This window comes from Adiantum capillus-veneris, chromosome 29, assembly GCF_014529385.1.
Source record: "Adiantum capillus-veneris isolate H3 chromosome 29, ASM1452938v2, whole genome shotgun sequence".
NCBI classification, from domain to species: Eukaryota; Viridiplantae; Streptophyta; class Polypodiopsida; order Polypodiales; family Pteridaceae; genus Adiantum; species Adiantum capillus-veneris.
Window position 1 is genome coordinate 135,650,814 of NC_140959.1, and position 20,458 is coordinate 135,671,271.

The following is a 20,458-nucleotide window of genomic DNA, read 5'->3' on the forward strand; positions in this document are numbered from 1 at the left end:
GTGTCTTCTTTGTCTTGTCCCTTGATATCTTCATAGCAAGTATCCTCTTTGCAACACCTAAATCTTTCATTGAAAAGGATTTAGACAACTCCTCTTTTTTAGGTCTTTGATGTCTTGCATGTTAGCACTTGCAATCAACATGTCATCAACATACAACATTGGGATGATAAACTTTCCATCTCCCAAATTCTTTCTATAAACGTAGAGATCTGAGTTGCATCTTTTGAATTCGTGATCCAAAATCCATCGATCGAACATCAAGTACCACTATCTTGATGGTTGCTTTAAGCTATACAATCGCTTCTCTAATCCATAAATCATTTTCTCCTTACCTTTTACTTCATACCCCTTTGGTTGAAGCATGTATATTTCCTCCTCTAAGTCACTGTGAGGGAATGCCGTATTTACATCCATTTACTCAAGACTTAAATCATGAGCAGCCACAAGGCTTAAGACAAGCCTAAGTGAGTTCATTTTTACAACATGAGAAAATATTTCATTGAAGTCAATACCTTTCTTTTGAGAAAACCCTTTTACCACAAGCTTGGACTTGTACTTTTTCTTCCTACCTTCTTCTTCCTTAAGCTTTTACACCCATTTGTTCTGTAGTGCCAACTTACCTTTAGGCAACTCAACCAACTCCCATGTTTGGTTGCAATGTAACGAGTCCATCTCCATTTGCATGCTCTTCATCTATTCTTCTTTGGATTCATGATGCATAGCTTCTTTGTATGATTCTGGATCTCCAGAATCTGAGATCAAGAGATGGTTGAAGGAAGTAACAAACCTTTTTGGAGGTCTACTTTGCTCTTGTGGATATTTGGGGAATAGGTTGAGGCTCCTCATTTGGTTGACGTTGTTGCACATTGTCACCATTTGCACTCCTTGAGTCTTCACCATCCTCAAGCTCCATGAACTCATCAACAACTGTTTCTTTTTTTTGTTTTCTTTCAAAGTAATCTTTGTACATATTTTGTTCATTGAAAATTACATCCCTACTTTGAAAGATTTTACCATCATCAGGATTCCAAAGGAGATACCCAATGTAACCTTCTCCATATCCAATGAAGAAACACTTTTGGACTTTGCATCTAGCTTTGACCTTAGGCTTCTATCTATGTGCATGAAAGCCTCACCCCCAAACACTTTGAGAAATGCATAATTCATTGGTTTACTTATCCATGCCTCTTCTGGAACTCCCCCATCCAATGATGTTGAGGGTGATTGGTTGATTAAGTACACAGACGTACTTACAACTTCCGCCTTTGAAATTGGCCACCGGCCATTTACTACCGGCCACCGGCCAACCGGCCGTTTTTTGACCACTTTGCAATTGCCGTCTGGCCATAATATTCTGGCAAAAAGGAACATTTTGGCGAGTGATTTTTCTTCACTCACGATGGCTTCTCCTCATAACGGGGGCCTTACAAATGTGCATTTCTAATACAAAAAGATACAAGGGGTAAATCAGGCTCCATACTTAACACCCATAAGTGTGATTGTTGGGAATAATGCCAAATGTCCAACCGAAGGATCTGGGACATTTTCTTTTTTAGAAGCTACAGGTGAAACTAAAGAGCTCTTTAATGTGTTTTACGTGCCTCAAATCAAGATAAATTTGTTGTCCATTATTGCGATCACTGATCGTGATCTTGAAGTCCATTTCAAGAAAAGTGGAGCATAAATCTTGGATTCTAAAGGCAACACAGTGGGAAAGGACGTAAGGCACAACAACCTTTACGAACTTTTTGCAATTATGATCACTACACAAAAAGATACAACTCAATTATGGCATGAGAGATTTGGTCACTTAAGCATTGCTATGCTAAAAGAGATGCAAAAGTCTGGGATGGTGGCACACATGCCTGACTCAAATCTCAGATATGAATGAAGTGTGAAGCTTTCATGATGGAAATAAATAAAGAAAGGAGTTTCCACAAGAGAGTAGTAATCAACCTCAGTCTCATCTAGGGTTGGTACATGCGGGTCTCTGTGGTAAAATGTCCACGTCCGCTTTGGGTGGATCTTTCTACTTTTTGTTGTTAGTAGTTGATGACTTTAGTAGAAAGATGTGGGTGTATTTCGTTTGTGATAAGTTTGAAGCTTTTGGAAAGTTTGAAATGTGGCAAAAGCTTGTCGAAAATTAAACAAGAAATCAGGTGAAGAAGCTTCGCATAGATCAAGGAGGAGAATTCATCTCAAATGAATTCAATAACTACTACAACGAGCATGGCATTAAACGGCACCTTACTACAACTTACACACCACAATAGAGTGGAGTTGTGGAGCATCGCAATCGGACGGTGGTAGAAATGGCAAGGTGTATGCTCAGAGCCAAGGGTAATCCAGATTCCTTTTGGGCCAAAGCAGTAAGTACATCAGTGTACATTTTCAATCAAAGCTACACAAAGGCTTTGAAAGGGAAAATGCCTCAAGAAGCCTATTCTGATAAGAAACCTTTGGTCTTGCATTTCAAAACATTTGGGTGTTTCTGTTATACACATATTCTTGATCCACAAAGAAAAAAGTTAGAACCCAAAAGCAAGAAGTGCGTATTTCTTGGATACAGTGAAGAGTCTAAGGATTATAGACTCTATGATTAGAGGCAAAGAAAATACACACCATTTGGGATCCGGTATTTGAAGAAGAGCCACATACGGTGGAGAACCCAGGTTCGCCCACTTTCTCATCAAATGAAGAAATAACTCACCATGTGCCAGACCAAAGTCAGGTAAAAAATCAAGAGGAGGAGTTGTCTGATGCTGACAGCAAAAATAAGTCTAACCAACCTATTGAACCATCATAGGAAAAGTCACTATCAAAGTGGGCTCAACAACTTTCTGATGCTCAAAACCCTCAAGTTCACAATCCTCATGAAGAGGAGGGGGTTTGCGACGGTCAAAGAGAATAGAGGAGAAAAGGAGAGCCTCCAAACACATCGTCAACATGGCTCTCATGACAGAAATTGTAAGCTTTGTGAAGGAGCTAGCCTCCATTGACGAGTCCATGGCTGATCCAAAGTGGAAGGAAGCGACGCAATCTAAGTATGACAACATCACAAAGAATGACACTTGGGAAGTGGTGGATCGGCCTCCAAAGAAAAAAGTCATTGGCACAAAATGGGTGTACAAGCTCAAGCATAAAGCTGATGGATCTTTTAAAAAGTACAAATCCAGTTTAGTAGCACAAGGATTCTCTCAAGTCAAAGGGTTTGATGTTAGTGACACCTTTTCTCCCACAGCTCCAATGATAACTATTCGTCTTGTGCTTGCTCTTGCGGCTATCTATTTGTGGGTTGTTTACCAAATGAATGTTTTGTCTGCATTTTTGAAAGGACTTTTCAAGGAGGGGGTGTTTATTGAGCAACCACCACGGTTTGAGATAACTCATTCAAAAACAAAAGGTTTGCAAATTGAAGAAGGCTTTATATGGTCTGAAACAGTCTCCAAGAGCATGGTATGTCAAAATTGATAAGTTTTTAAACAAACTTGGCTTTAAAATAAGTGCTTTTGAAGTGAATTTATATGTACTTAGAGAGAATGGAAAAAAAGTCCTTATTATCTTGTATGTCAATGACCTGATAATCACACGTGGCCACAAAGAGCTCATCCAACAAACTAGTGAAAGTTTGAGTTCTGAATTTGAAATGATAGACTTGGGTTTGTTGCATTTTTTGGGGATTGGGTTTGGCAATCCTCCAAAGGTATCTTCATCTCTCAACAAAAGTATGCAACATAGATCCTAAAAGATTTTTGCATGATGGATTGCAAACCTGTGAGCACTCCAATGGATGTAAATGAAAAAATCTCCATGGAAGATTCTTCTCCCTTATTTGATATTAAAAAGTACAAAGAACTTGTGGAAAGCTTAATTTTCTTGTGCAACACTAGGCCAGATACTTATTTTGCAATAGGTGTTTTAAGCAGGTTTTCAAACTAGCCTAGAGAATCTCACTTGAAGGCATGTATGCGAGTTCTTAAGTACATCAAAGGTACTTTGTGCCATGGAATGTCCTATGGAATTGGCATAAACACTCTTAGTGGGTATTGTGACTCTGATTGGGCATGAGATTATGACTCTAGAAAGTTAGTTTCTAGATTTTGTTTCTCACTTGGTTATGGAGTGTTTTCTTGGATCAGCAAGAAGCAGCCAATCATCACTCTTTCTTCAATGAAAGCAGAGTATAAAGATGCTTGTTTTGTATCTTGTGAAGTAGTTTGGATAAGGCGAGTCCTCATGGACTTAGGTGTTTCTCTTAATTCAACAAAAACACTTCAATGCAACAACTAGAGTTTCATGGTGATTGCCAAGAACCCTGTCTTTTCCATGCATGCACAAAGCATATTGAGGTTCAATATCATTATGTTTGAGAGCTAATTTAGGATGAAATTGTGGATCTAGAGTATTGTCCTTTTGAAGATAATTGTGCAGATATCTTCACCAAAGCTTTAGGGAAAAACCAGCTACTTTGACATCTTCATGAACTTGGAGTTGGCACATGGCCAACATAGAGCATCTTCAAGTGTTCATTGAGGGGGGTGTTGGTATACTTGCAATTCCCACCTCTCTCAGTTTTTCTACCACAATATATGCTGCACAGTTTGTATGGCCCCCATATGAGGAGAAGCCAATGATGCACATATATTTAGTGGATTCCAGCTTTTCATGCTTATAAGATGTCTATTTGTGATCAAAGAGGGTACGGAGAAAATTCAGGGCCATTTTTGGTTCGTCAAAATATTCCTTTCACTGGAATATCTTGGCTAAAAGGTCGCCGAAAGACAATAAAAAAATGGTCATCCGGTGGCTGGCTGTCTGTGGTCTTTGGCCGGTGCTCAGATTTCCTCGGCCAGGAGGACTTGTCTACCCAAAAGCGTCTACCCATGGGTGAATGGGAGAGAGCTACTTGGACTTGGTTACACAAAGGCACCCACACACATGGACACATGGCGGAGTTCTACTTGGGCTTGGCTATCTAAGGCCGGCTATAGATGGGCATTTAGAGACTCCCTTACATCTATATAAGGAGGCCGTCACTATGAGCATCGCTATAATCGTTGCTATATAGTGATGCTTATAGCGATGGTTACAGGTTACCTATAGCGACGCTCATAGCGATGTTGCAAAGCCTTATATAGTGACGCTTATAGAGATGCCCGAGAGTAAAAAATTTTGGGTGACAGGGCATTCACTCGAGAGTAAAAGTTTTTGGGTAGGCATCAACCATATTGAATGTTTCAATAATAGAGTAAACCTAAATGAATCCAAGATAAGCCCAGATTCACCTTTGAAAGAAAGTGCAAGGTATAGACCCAAAGTATTCACCCATGAGACAATATAACCATTATCTCCATCATCCATAGTATTGTTTGCAGAATAAAGATACAAAATTCACAAAATTAAATTGATGAAAATAAATCAATGACAATTGTACACATCATAGGCAAAATCACTTGATTGTTAAGCTTTGCAAATGTAATAGTTACAACACAATTGTCATTATTGAGAAAATATACATGGTTTTCCAATAGTACAAAAAGACGTATACACGTCATCTCATTTTACATACTATGAAAAAAGGAAAATAATGCTATCTAGCTACGGCTAGACTGACATCCTCTAATCAGACATCTCATCGCGTCCACGCGGCGTATCTGTCGAATTCTGGAAAAAAAAACAATAAGACTTTCTGTAAGTATAAACATATACTTTACAAAACAATACAACAAATGGAAAAGAGTAAACCCTGATACTAACCATGCCGCCGCGAGAACATAGAATGTCCATCAGGGCATTTAAGCCCTTTCTGCTTGCGTACTCGAGCTCGTACAGTGTGGGGTCATGTCTTGTTATCGATCACTATTCAAAACATACAAAGAATCCATTATGTTAGAATTTAAAAGTACAAATAGACGTAACTACCAAAACTTAAGAGAAATGAAAAAACACTTACAAAATCGGCCTCAAATGATGCCCACCCGCCACTGCCCAAGTGGTGCAAGATCCCTGCGTCTACTCACGCTTTGGCTGCCTCATTTTGTTGCTTCCACTTGTTAGGATTATCGCGCGCTACTTGCTTTGCATTCTTCCAATCTTCTTTGGACAGCCAATCTGGTCTGTTCTATCCATGATTTTTTGCTTTTTGTACTTCCGAATGCTTGTGCTTGCAGTATTCGCGCATTCGAACTTTCATCAAGTCTTCAATGAAGCGCTCATGCCGACTTGACACGGGAAACTTGTCATGGAGCGTGCTGATGCCTCTGTCTTTTAATTCACTTGGCACTTCACTCCAGGTGTTTAGTATGTAGTATTCAAACACCTGAGAGCAAAGACCACGCATATGCGAGATCACCTTCTTGCCTTCATCATCCAAGATGATGCCACCACTGATGCTGAGACGGAGTACGACAAGCCCTCTTGCCTGTGACGCGTGAACCTGGGTGTCTTGGCAAGGGTCTCTAGCGGCATGTCGATGTGGGTACGAATGTCAGGTGTCTCCATTGGAGTCTAGGCCCCGAAGCGAGGAGTGTCGACTGGGGTGACTCTCGGAGGAGTAAGTAGTGGTGTGTAGCCAGGAATGGCCGATAGCCGCGCAAAACCTGGCGCATATGGCAATGTCGTGGCTGGTGTGGGGGTGGGCAAAGAAGGGGAAGTTAAAGATCCTCGTTGAACACGAGGCGGTGTTAAGGCATCAGCGGCGGCATCCCCACAACAACCACCATCGCCACCACTAGAGCGTTGGTGCCTAGACGACGAGTGTGAAGATCATCTCGACATCGTAGCTTTAGAGCACGCTAGATAATTTGGAATAGAGGGAGATGCTAAAGGAGTAGAAAGACGTGATGATGCTTCAGAGCAATGATGATCCTTGTACCACCTTCTGTGTTGGGGTGACAAAGAAGAAAGAAACTCATCATCATCCATACCTGCATTAAACACACGAACATTTAATCTTATTATTAATACGTAAGTGAAGTGGATGCAATGATGATTAAACACAATTTAAACTTCTCAAGTATAGCATATAGACAGGAATGGACAAAAAGCCACGTGAATACAATATGTATTATAAAACGGAGAAAACTTGTTTAAATACAATGTTTATGGCTTTAAGAGGTCTCTCTCTCATCCTTGCATAGCTCAACATAACTCCCTATATCTATATACAGCTCTCCGTTTAGGTAGATGTCCTCCGTTTCATTTTGTATATGCTCTACATGCACCCCATAGAGAGTAGCATCTTGATGCTCTTATGGCACCACCTCAGTCACTTCTGATTGAGCATCTTCTCCAATCTCCTCCATTGATGCCTTTGTGATTGGCACATGGTAGCCCTCATACGTCTGTGCACTAAGAGGGGCTACCTCTATGATGTACCACCAGTTTGATGTAGACTTTGTAGGGTGAAATTGTGAGTACACGAATGCGGTTCATGTGCGGAGAGTGAGAAGGAGAGAGAGGGAGACAGAGAGCAGGACACACGATGTGGGGTGGAGCTTCCAAATCTCACTGTGTGAGCACCATGTGAGAATGTGAGTGAGAGCTCCTTATTCTTTGTATGTATAAAGAATAAGGAGATTAATGTGGGCAGTCGGACACTGGTCGGTGGACACGGGCAAAGCACGGTGAGGCACACCGCCTTTACCTAACATTCTTCCACTAAAGACTGTGTGCCGATAAGTGGCGAGAAGACTAGCCTACAACTAGTATATACAAGAGGTGAGAGAAGACGGCTCTCAACCTATGACCACTAGCTCACTCTGAAACCGCTCTAGTGTAGATGCAACATGCATACCACTACAGCTAGAGCTACGATGACACTCCTGATGCAGGTATCGAGTGACAACCTGCATGGCTCCACAATGCACAATGCTAGTGTCAGTCATCGCATGACTGAAAACTCCCACTGCAAATGCAGCAACCGCATAAGCAAGATAAGGTCTCGAGACCAAAAGGTCAGACATGAGAGACCCAAAAGCTGACGAAACATGCACTATGTGTGCCAACCTATCTCTGTCAGCAACCTCAGTGCCATATGCATCCTCATCAGGAACCACCTGACTATGCATCACCATGTCAGCATCTTCTAGCAAAGGCATATCTGCTGAGAATGACTGCAAAACTGAAAAATCAGCACCACTGCAATCACAGACAGCTATCTGAAGGACACTGTCCCCCTCAAACATATCAGACGCATCATAAAACAATGCATCCATCTTTGGCTCAATTGACATCACCTCAATTGATGACTGACAAAGCTGTGCATTCCCAGAGATACCACTATCTGTGTGAACGTCACCACAAGACAAATGCACAACCTGATCTCCATGCAGCACATCTACAAAAGAGACACGCCTCGTCTCTCGCTCCAAACATGGCTGCAAATACAGAGAGACTACACCGTCTTGTGTGTCAAAAATATGCAAAGGGTATATCAGACCACTCCTAGCACCCCTGGCTATCACCAGTGATCCCCTATGCATCTGAAATGACCGCTCTCGAAGCAGTACACGATGTCCACTAATCTGCAATTGACGCACTGAAATGAGACTCTGACTGAGTCCTGGTACATAACGTATATTTTGCAGCGTAAGCGATGCATCGCTAGGCAAGGACATGCATACATCTCCAACACCCTCTATGTCATATGTTGAACCATCAGCAAACTGCACACAACCAAGTCACCTACTAGAGAAAGAGCAAAACAAATCACGACGTGGCATCACGTGAAAAATTGCATGCTTGTATAGTAGAAAACGCGTAGACAATGTGCTATCCCAAGACACAAAGTAGTCTGAAGGCAAGCTAGACTCAAAAGTGACATGCCCGTCACATGCATACTCTCTAGCATCAGTCCTCATAGTAGCACCATGCATCTGCCTCTTCCGTTGCCTCATACGCCTGAAGCAACAACGCCTAATATGCCCATCATGGCCGCAGTGCCAACATGTCAATCACGATCGTGAACGAGAACCACCTAACCTAAAGCGTCTCCATACCAAAACTATGGCAAGCAATGCTCGAGATCACAAGACTCTCCCACCTGAGAGCAAACCACTGTCTCAAGCAAAGAAGGATACACAACTCCTCACTCTTGCGAGAGTGGATACAAAAACACAAAACTGTGTCCAAACTGACAGAACTTGTCAAAGTGAGAGTAAACACTTGATCACAAACTATGGCGAGAATCTGGGAAAAATCCGGCAGAGTTTCCCCTCAAAACTGAGCAAAAACTCAAGTACAATCTCTACCATAAACCATAACACTACTCAATGCCAATGAGTAGAAATGCCAAAATGGCTCCACATTTTCACATACAATGGCAATCCGCACTCAAAGTATATCAACGGAGTGACCACGCATAAGCAAGCGCCGAAAGAGTTGCAATCCGGAAACTTGATCAATGCAAAAACAATGCTCTCAAGAGAGCTCACCGGCACTTGAAAGTGCTCGCCAAAATGCATGTATAATGGGCATCAACCATGCGCCATAACTATATGCAAACCATTCACAAAGACCATGAATCCAAGCACAAAATCACTGCCAAAGTATCTTGTGAAAACCAGTGAAAGAAGCTCCACCTGTGTGCTCCAAAAAAAAACTGTGTCTCTCCAGAGACCGCTTTGGTGGTGTGAATGCCTCCATACTTCGTTGCCCAAGTCTACCAAAAAACCCTCAAACCACAAGCTTAACACAAACTGAAATTGCATCTTCAGCTCAGAATTTATGCACTCAACTTCAAGCATCTCCCGTGCTTCCAAAAGTGCATCAAACTTGCACACAATGCGACAATAGAAAATCTGGAATTTCTGTATGCGGTCAGTCTGATCTGAATATCCGCAAAACGATGAGAAATTTGCAGAACATTTCTTCTGCAAAGTTGTAGACCACGTCAAAACGGATGGGTTGCGGTGATAGAATTCTCAGATCTGCATCCTACAAAGAGAAAAACGAATCTGAAAACAGTGCTGCTGCGCACACAGTTTTTAGGGCAGCACCTTCACTTACACAAAATCTTCCACACTCCTTCATGAGCTTCCACAAGAGCATACATCACTCTCAACTGAGCTCACAAGCTCCCATTGCATTCTCACAAAGCTTCCAAGCTTTCTTAATCTCTTCACCGCCGAGAGCGAGCAAGCTATCGCCGCGAAGCTCTCAAAGCCGTCGTGCTCTCCGTGGTCATCATGGCTTTGATACCAATTGTGAGTGCACGAATGCGGTGCGTGTGCAGAGAGTGAGAAGGAGAGAGAGGGAGACAGAGAGCAGGACACAGGATGTGGGCTGGAGCTCCCAAATCTCACGGTGTGAGCACCATGTGAGAATGTGAGTGAGAGCTCCTTATTCTTTGTATGTATAAAGAATAAGGAGATAAATGTGGACAGCCGGACACTGGCCGACGGACATGGGCAAAGCACGGTGAGGAACACCGCCTTTACCTAATAGAAATATCACCTGTGAGATCCACATAAATTACATGAGAGCTTCCAAGCAGATAACTTCTAATATTGGATGTTAACTATTTACATACTTACTTGTTCACAATGCTCGGGTAGTATGAAAGTGTCTCTTAGGTCGGTCCATGTTTTAGTTGAATCCACCTCAAGGAAAGCAGACTCTCCTCTGCGCACACTAGCGTTGCGACCCTCCATATTTATCTTGAACCATTGCACATCGAACAAGTCGACAAAAAATCCTCTATAATTGATCCTCAAAATCTCTTGTAGCATGCCGAAGTAAGTGAGTTCCGCTACCACAGGATCTGCATCAGAGGACCGTCGTCGACTGGACTGTTCAAATTTCTCCACAATTCCACAATCTTGAGTAAAACACTTTTTGTCGATCCGTTCCATCATAAAATGTCGACCTTTACACCATGCTGCTGTGTATGACTTATACTACAACCAACAAATATTATGAGTGGTTGTTCAAACATCTAGAAAGTCACTATTCGTACATTGCAAACTTACCTTGGTCGTGCAACCCCAAGAGTACTCCCACTCCTCCTCAGTCACTTCTTCACTGCATTGTTGTGCGCTTTTCAATTAGTTGTGCAACCATCTTAAGCTCATGAATATTGGTAGGCTCTCCAGACCTACTGGATAATGCATCGGTGGTCGTCTTCCCTTTCTCCATTTGATCCGTGCCCTTTGTCGCTCTTGCTTTGTATCTTCGTATTGTGAAATCAACTTTTGCATGATTGGATTGTGAAGCATGAAAAATGGATTGATTTTAGCCTATAGATCTTTCGAAATCTTCTTCTCAACACCGAGATTATTGCACATGACAATCCCAGATATGTGCTCATCATCTATGGTTCACCATAGCGTGTCCCGGGCTTTATCAAATCCGTCTAGCCACTCTCCAATGTAAACTAGGGACTCTAATACTAGCCAGCCTTCTTCCATGCTACCCTCTGGACGTGCCTTTTGACGCACATATCCCTTGAATGTTTTCATGAAACGTTCTAAAAAGAAGATCCATCTGGAATGTACTGTGCCAGCTATTTCCTCCTCATCAACTATGTGAGCAAGAAGATGCACGTGAATGGTTAGCATGGTAGTAGGAAAGTGTTTCTCACACAACCTCCACAGCGTTTAGTTTGGCGAATGGTATGGAGTCTACATCGATCTCCTTTTGTGAGATCCATTGCACCAACTTCGCAATTTTCTAGATTGTGTTACAGATATCAGGAGATAAACATCCCTCAATGGCCACCGATAAAATAAACTGCAAAACACGTCTAGCACACAAAAATTAAAGTCCACACACAAATTTGTTACACAATTCCCACTATGATATATTCCGTTCAAACATACCTGACACATTTTATGCCAGTCGTGTGACTTCCAACCGGTAAGTTTTCCTTCTTTAGTGAAACACGTTTGGAGCGAGTGCATTACGCCAGTGGGGGTCCGCCCAGTGGGGGTACGCACAGATCGAATGGTATCTTTTACTTTGCTTTCTTGGGCTCCTGTCAAAATCCATGGCGCTTTAGGGAGTCTTAGCGATCCATCAAATGCTGTCTGCGGCCAATATTGCTTCATGCGATCCACATTTCTAAGGTCAAAACTGACTCCCAAAGTATCTTTCTTGCCGGTCAGATGGTCCCACAGCAGATTGTCCACATTCCTGAATGTGTGCGTTGGATCGAGCAAGTGATTGATCATGAGTCTGGGCCAATATCGTAACTCGTACCATAGGGAGAGTCTCTTCATCCTTAGGGTTAAACCGTCATCACACATCTCCTTCTTCTCTAACCATGCTTGTGCAGACATCCTCAGTGGCTCTCTTCCCAAAAAGCCATCGTGTAACACATGATTCTCTGGAAGATACGCTTGATGACCTTCATAGATTTGCTTCTTCAATGAGGGTTCCCGCCGTGCATTAAATCTAGGTCCACATGTGACACATGCTCTGTATTTTCTTGTTTGAAGCCCTGCATGTATACACATGACAATAGATAAGCTTGAGAAAAACCAAGATTTACAATGTTTGAGTTTGAGTGTAAATCACCTGAGCATTCTGTTAGTCCGGGATAGTCATGCATGGTCCACATTAGAATGCCTCTAATCAAAGCAATCCGTCGACCTGTGTGTCGGCTCATATCCACCACTTCTATGCCAATCTACAATTGTTGTATCTCTTCCAATAGTGAACAAAGATACACATATATATTCTTCACTTTATAAAGCCCCGGCACAATCAGCCTTAGCCGCAGGTGCCCCTTCTTGGTAGTCAACCATGGGGGACTGTTGTAGTTGACGATGACAACGGGCCATACACTGTAAGATGTTGATCTTTGACTAAATGGATTTACGCCATCCATAGCCAGGCCTAGGCGCAAACTTTGAGCTTCCCTGGAAAAATTCAGCCATGTTTCGTCTATATGTTTCCAGGCTGCGCAATCTATAGGAATCCATAGCACACCATCCAAAGATTTATTCTCCTCATGCCATGATGCTAGGGCGGCCATGGACTTACATTTAAAGAAATGCTTGATGTGAGAAAGCAGAGAAAAATGTCGCAAAGCCTTTTGTGGAATTTTTGTTCTGTGGAGATCTACTCGATACCTCTCGGAATCACATTTCGGACACTTCTCCATGTCTATGTATTCCCCTCTGAAAAGAATGCAGTTGTTAGGACAAGCGTGAATCAAATTGTAATCCATCCCCAAGTTTCACAAGATCTTTCTTACTTTTTCTCTAGAATCTGGCATCACATTATCAGCTGGTAGTATGTGCTCTTTGAGCAATCTACACAGAAAACAAAATGTGGTACACTTGTGTAAGTAGTCTATCAGATCATTATACATTTAGAGTTTTATTAAAGTAAACTAATTGTAATAGATCACCTGAAAAGCGCTGTGACGCTAGTGTCACTCCATCCAAACTTTGCCTGCATGTTGAGAAGAACCAGGAGCGCCTTCAATCTAGACATATGTGCTCCATCATACAATGGCGTACCGACTTCACTTTTCATATCATTATAGATAAGCCTTTCTGAATCCATGATGTCTCGATCATTTCATTGATCTCGGGATCAAACACTGCCTTGTTGCGAATGTGGTCTGCATGATCATCCTTTGAGCTGTCAGAGGCTACATCTTGTGGCCTCACGTATGCTGCTTGACCAAAGCGCCTGCGGTCACGTCTATTGGGTTGCAAGATTGCTGCATGTTCGCCAACGTCCGAGTCCAACGAGTTATAATTGGCAACAACTCGATCTATAATAGATGGACCAAACTCACCAAATTTACGAACGTGCTACAAAGAAACGCATCTTGTCCATCGCACAACATGCTTGCATTGATTACAAGGACATAAGATCCTTGTTAAGAGATAGGTTTTTTGGTTGGACGGCCCCTCATCCTCATCGCTACTCATAATGAAGGTAAAAAACTTATAACCTGGACATAAGTTTAATCTTCTATTGTCATCCTCCGTCTTTTATCTCTCTCTCTCTCTCTCTCTCTCTCTCTCTCTCTCTCTCTCTCTCTCTCTTTGTTCACACTGTAAACTACCTCACATTCTCTAGTCATGTCCAATCTCCACAAACCTCCGTCTAGAGGTGTACGGAGATCAGAACCACCAAGTTATAATCTCGTATTTATTGGTCAATGCCTATATTTGTGGGTACGAGAAATCTACACACCCATGTCTACATGACAATACATGTAGTGGACAAAACCCCTTTGTCTCTTCTCTAGCTGTAGCAATTCATAGCATCTTAACATCTCTTCACAACAGATCTTTGTTCAATGGATTACTTAGCACATTACATGTTGGCCTCCAATCTGAGTATCATGACGTTGAAAGCTTTCCAACTTAAGTTCGCATCCGTAGAGAGGAAGAGAAGGATCACCGTTCACCTAACTCTTATTTTTCTACCGTAATCCCAAAGGTAGACGTCAATATAAAAACTAAATCCAAAATCTAATCTTAAATCTAACTTAATTGAACATATGGTGATTCGCGGCTAATTGAATATGGTTAGTGTGTGAGTTAATAGGTGTCAGATTTTGATGGGAGTATACATATTGTTGTGTAACTAGTGTTTGCTCTTTGGAAAAAACCTTCATTGATATGCACTAAAATCTAACCTAAAGCTAATCTAATCTTAAATCGAACATAAATCTAGATCTAATCTAATCTTAAACTCAAAATAACCTAAATCTAATCTAATCTTAAATCTAACCTAAACCTAAATGTAATATAACTTAAATCTAAATCTAATCTAGTTAATCTTAAATCTTGTCTTAATCTTAAATCTAAATCTAATCTAATCTTAAACTGAACATAAACCTAAATCTAATCCAATCTTAAATCCTAAACCTAAATGTAATCTAACTTAAACCTAACCTAGCTAGCTAATCTTAAATCTTGCCCTAATTTTAAATCTAATCTAATCTTAATCTAACGTAAATCTAAATCTAACCTAATCTTAAACTCAACATAAATATAAATCTAACCTAATCTTAAATATATCTAATTTAAATCTTAACCTTATCTTAAGTCTAACCCAATTTTAAATTTAACATAAATTTTAAATATAAGTTAAACGTAATTTAGCTTAATCTTAGATCCTAATTTTAATAAAATGTAATAATCTATCCTAACCCTAAATCTTACTATAACATTTTATTTCATATTTTCTCTACTTTTCATCTCTCTCTCTCTCTCTCTCTCTCTCTCTTTGTTTTCTCCCCTTACCTCTCTCTTTTCATCTTCTCCCCCCCTCTCTCTCTCTTTGGTTTTTTATTCTCTCTCTTTCTCTCTCTCTCTCTCTCTCTCTCTCTCTCTCTCTTTCTCTCTATCTATCTATCTATCTATCTCTGTCTTTTCCTCTCTCAATGTGTATGTATGCATACTTTGTTTATGCATGTGTGTTGAATTGTATTGAATAATATCTTAAACAACAAAATTTTAAGACAATGTCATAAACCTCAATTATCAATTCATATACATCGATAAAACATTCCATTTATAATGGATAATACAATCATTTAGATCACAAATTTGATCTTTGATCATTACAAATTGATATATTAGTGTTGTATCTCTCTGTGTCCACCCTTTGGGATGAGCTTCCACTACCTCTACATGGAGAAGGATCCAGCTGTTACCTTCATCCATACAAAAACATTCAGTTAGAACTAGCTATGTTTGTGTGTGGTGCAGGTTTCGACACTGGATCTAGTTGTTATCCATGTCACACCTGTAGACCTAGTTTACAGCTTACCTGAGGATTGAACATTTAGTTAAACTCTGAAGTAAGATAAACACTGCTTATGGAGTCATATGTATCCCACTATTTACTGAGTTTTCTCAAGAAATGATGCTAATGTCTGTTTCTAATTCTAACACAAACAACTATATACTTTTGGGTAAAAGACAACTTGACTAAAATTGGGTAGCATCTCGTTCCAAAATTTGATTAGTTTTTAGAAAAAAACCAGTTTATGTCATCTCTAAGGAAGACCCTCCACGGGAGGTTTACGACTTCATCGATAGAAAAGAGGTATTACATGTACCCGATTGTCAATACATCGCATTACACTATCTCGTATAACCATCCTGATAGAAAAACACTAATATGAACAGCCTTATCTAAATCGGCCAGCATCTTGTTTGTACTTAGAATAAGTTTTCACAAAAACCAGGTCATTCCATCTCTCAATGAGATCCTCCACGGGAGGTTTTTATGGCTTGTTTTGAACCTGCAAGAGATGATGTATATACACAAATTTGAAGCGATTGTATCAGACTAAATCACTATAAGAAATAAGGTATTCCTGATAAAGTAGCAAAAAATTGACCAGACTCTAAGTAGGTAGTTGTCTATGTGTTTGTATGGCAGAAAGGGGTTATCATTTAAGAACTGGTTTACATGTTGACAAATGTGGGATATTCAGTGCGATTGCCATCCAAGAGAAGACTAGCAAGTAAGATGTTGTATATCTTACATCAGCAAGTGATATTCTATACTTATGAGAAAAATCCAAGCTTTACTAAAAACTTTATGAATTGCATAAAACACAGATTCTGTCTCAAGTCCTTGTCAGTCGTCGCAGAGTTTCAAGAAGCTTCCTTTCAGTATTTTCCCAGCAAGTTATTAACCATACACGCAATTCTGTTAGAAATCGGACAACATTTTGTTTGTATTCTTAGCATGTTTTCAAAATTTTCAATAATCGCAATCTCCAAGGAGACCCTATCCAGGACATTTAAGGCATTCAAAAATGTAGGTGTTTTTCCCTTGTCTCATAACATTGCAAACGAAACTTCATAATTCACCATCATCGATCTAATACCACCATTTTAGTATATCTAAGTGTAGCTCCCAATTAAATTGTCAATCAAAAGTTTGATGAAGAGTTAAGTCTTACTTATTGGAACTTCATTGTATTGTAAGTTCCACAACTATTTGATTAAAACCATATTAAAAACACAAGTATTCTAAGTAGGTGCCGAAGCACCTACCTGTTTTGTCGGATGCCACCGTAGCCGTTGTCTACGTACCATGCTATCACTCTAACTTGACATATATTCTTATTGAAAGGTCTCTGTCAGGTTTTCTTTATAGTAACATCCAACAACCAATCTAAGTGTATATGCTGGATTATCAATTGACATTTTATATAAATCAAAACAACATTTTGTATCTAGAAAAAATCACCAGATCGTGAAGAGAATACATTACTTGGGGTGGGCGCATCAAAGACCAGCTTGGCATGCGAATATGGAATGTACCAAGTAGGGGCTTTACTGTTGAAAACGTAGAAAGAGGAGGAGGAGGAGTGCCCAAATGCGGCCATCCTTTGATAAGTTCAAGTTCTTTCCATATCCTGAGTTGCATCTATGTGTGTACATGCTCTCCTAGTCCTGTGTCTATGCAGTCGGCACCAAGTGAGGCTAAACAATAGGGGTTACTAGTTGCTGACCATGTGTATGCGAAGAGGTTCTAGACCAGCTGCGGCTATTGGTTGTGCGATGTGAGTAGAAGAACTTCAACCATGCCTGCTCTACTGAGCGCTCTCCATAGATGTAACTTATTGTTGCGTGTATGTGTGTTCTATGTGCATTCGACTGTTTGTGTGTGTGTGTGTTTGTGCACGTGTGCACGTGTGCGTGTGCTTGTGCGTGTATGTGTGGGTGTGCGTGTGTGCGTGTGCATGTGCGTGTGCGTGTATGTGTGCGTGTGCGTGTGCGTGTATGTGTGCGTGTGTGTGAATGAGAGAGAGAGAGAGAGAGAGAGAGAGAGAGAGAGAGAGAGAGAGAGAGAGAGAGAGAGAGAGAGAGAGAGAGAGAGAGAGAGAGAGAGAGAGAGAGAGAGAGAGAGAGAGATGAGTGGTTCTTGCAGAATCTCATCCTCTGTGCACTCTCAGAACCCGCTTGGTAAGTGAAACAAGAAGGCATCCACGCGTACCTTGCAATTCGGAGAAAACCTTCCCATGTGTATTTATGAGGCGAACGAGACAGTTGAGAGGAGTTATGAAAGCTCATGTTGTGTGGGTTGGTGCAAATATGCACACCCTCCTAAATTTTCCCAAGGAAAATAAATTATGTCAGCTAGCCAATTGCCAGCACGGCCCTATCCGACAAGAGTTGAACTCAAGACTTGTTATTCAAGAGAGAAATGGCATACCCAATCTACCACAGAAGGGGGATAGAACTAAATCCAAGTACTAATATTGTCAGTAAATATATTTCAAGTGGGCGAGTTATAGAACTAAGGAAAGTCCAATGAGGTATTTTTTGTCGGTATTGGTGTGTCATGGGTCATTTTTTTCAAACTGAACAAATTGTGGATAACGTATACCAACGCATTCAAGATTTATCTATAGCCAGCCAAGTTTTAACAAAGTCACTGCCATCCAGATACCAAGAGCGAGATCACCAAAGAGGGAAGCAGTCAACCAAGGGTTAGCCAGGGAATTGTCAGCTAGATAAGTGTGTGTGTGTGGCCCTCCCCCATCCCAGAGGAGAGATCCACTTGGTGGAGGATGGTCCACCAAGTGGACCAATCCCCCACGAATTGTAGTAAACGCTTCCTAAAAATTTCAATGTATATAGCTCAATCACTTCTACTGTGTTGAAACGGTTCTTATGCAAGATTACCTATCTGTAATGTGTTGAACTGGGTTTAGATGTAAGAATACCCAAATGTTGTATGATAAAGGGGTCCTCCAGGGAGGAGTAAGGTAATATGAAAAATACATACCTGATATCTCGGGATTTTGATTGATGTGTCACCACAAATTTGTAAACTATGTCGTCATGTTGGTTACTATACAATACTCCAATCCTACAAGATAAAGATCACATGAAATTCCATACCTGCTCAAGGGTGAACATTGATTACAGTATATGGATTATATGTAAGCCTGTAGATGCTTGTCCAATTTTGGAGCTAAGATCCCTGACCCATCCATTTGGATTGGGTGGATCAAGCTAGTAATAAAGAAACTTGTATTAGAGAGCAGGTGTAATAGGACGAATTTTTGAATTTCTTAAAGTAAAAAAAAGAATGGAGTAGGGCATATCTTTCGTTTAGCACGATTTGAAAGATTGTTGAATAGTCTACTAAATAGAGCTTATATGAATGAGTTTGAGATATTAAGAGAGAACATATATTCTTTTTTTAAATAATACACTAGAGACGTATTTGATAAAGATTAATGAATAACAGATAGTCTTTCTATGAACAGTAAAATTGAGATTTTTATTAACATCTATATTTTATATTTATGTATTTTAGCTTAAAATGCATGGGTAGGCTTAAAATAAATTGAAAAAGTAGTGGAGATCCAAAAATAGAGGTTTTAGGAGTCGCGACCTAAAAGTTGCATTTTCACCCAAAGAAAAACATTGTTTGCAATTCTGTCCGCGTAGCCTTGTAGACCAGACTTATTCCCATCGTTTTGAGTACCTGGATTGTTCTGTTATGAGTTCGTTTGTAAAAGTTATGATGAAAACAAACAGAAGACAACAGCAGTGTAGTATACACAGGGAGACAGACAGACATACAACATCCATTAGGGAATTTCGGAGGTCATTTGGAGGGCCTTCTAAGAAAATGTATTTTTGCACTCTCTCTCTCTAGAAAAAATGGCAAATAAAAGAGTTGGGTCTTTCATAGTAAAAGTTCAAAAAGTGTACTTTAAGTAGATTCCTTACTCTTCTGAACATTCGTTCGTAGTGATTGAGGGATAATCCTCTTTTCAGTTGCATTGAATGAACCTCGTCAATATGGAGGGAATGAGGCTAACATGGAGGGACGAAGGCGCAGCTGCTATTCACTTTCCATTAAACCTGCACATTTGGCTAATGGCGCACTTCTCAAATGGCACAAATGTTACCCAGAAACGAGCCAAATATCACCTTCACATTGATTTGGACAATGAGTACCAACCATTGATTAAGCGCAGTAAAACAAACACACATATACCTCCCGCTTCCATAGACACGCTCAGAGCTCAGGGAGCTAAACACATAGATATCTGGACGAGAGGCTCTCTCTACCCTAAGAATCCAATGACTAATGCGTCTCCACCGTTTGTCAATCCTACAAGCTTATTGACCTTTGCTGGTGATGGAGAAAAGGGCCTTTTGGGTTATTGTAAATCTCTTACAAGAGAAGCTGAAACTTACAAGAGCATTCTCCAAGCTCAACAATGTGAGATTGTTCGCCTTTCACATTTACATTCTACAGATGAGGTTACCATTTTGCAACATAAAACAGAGGTACAAGAACTGAAAGGAAAGGTGCAAAGTTGTCAAATGAAGGACACCATCTTGGGTGGTCGTATCCGAAAGAAGAAATTGCGCAATCTTGAAACATTGCAGGTTGCATCAGGAGGTCTCAAGAAAAGAATCCGAGCATTAAGGTGATGCTTCTTGGTTGGCTACATTGTCTTAGTTAAGTAATCTTTTTGTTTTTTCTTATTATGCATTGT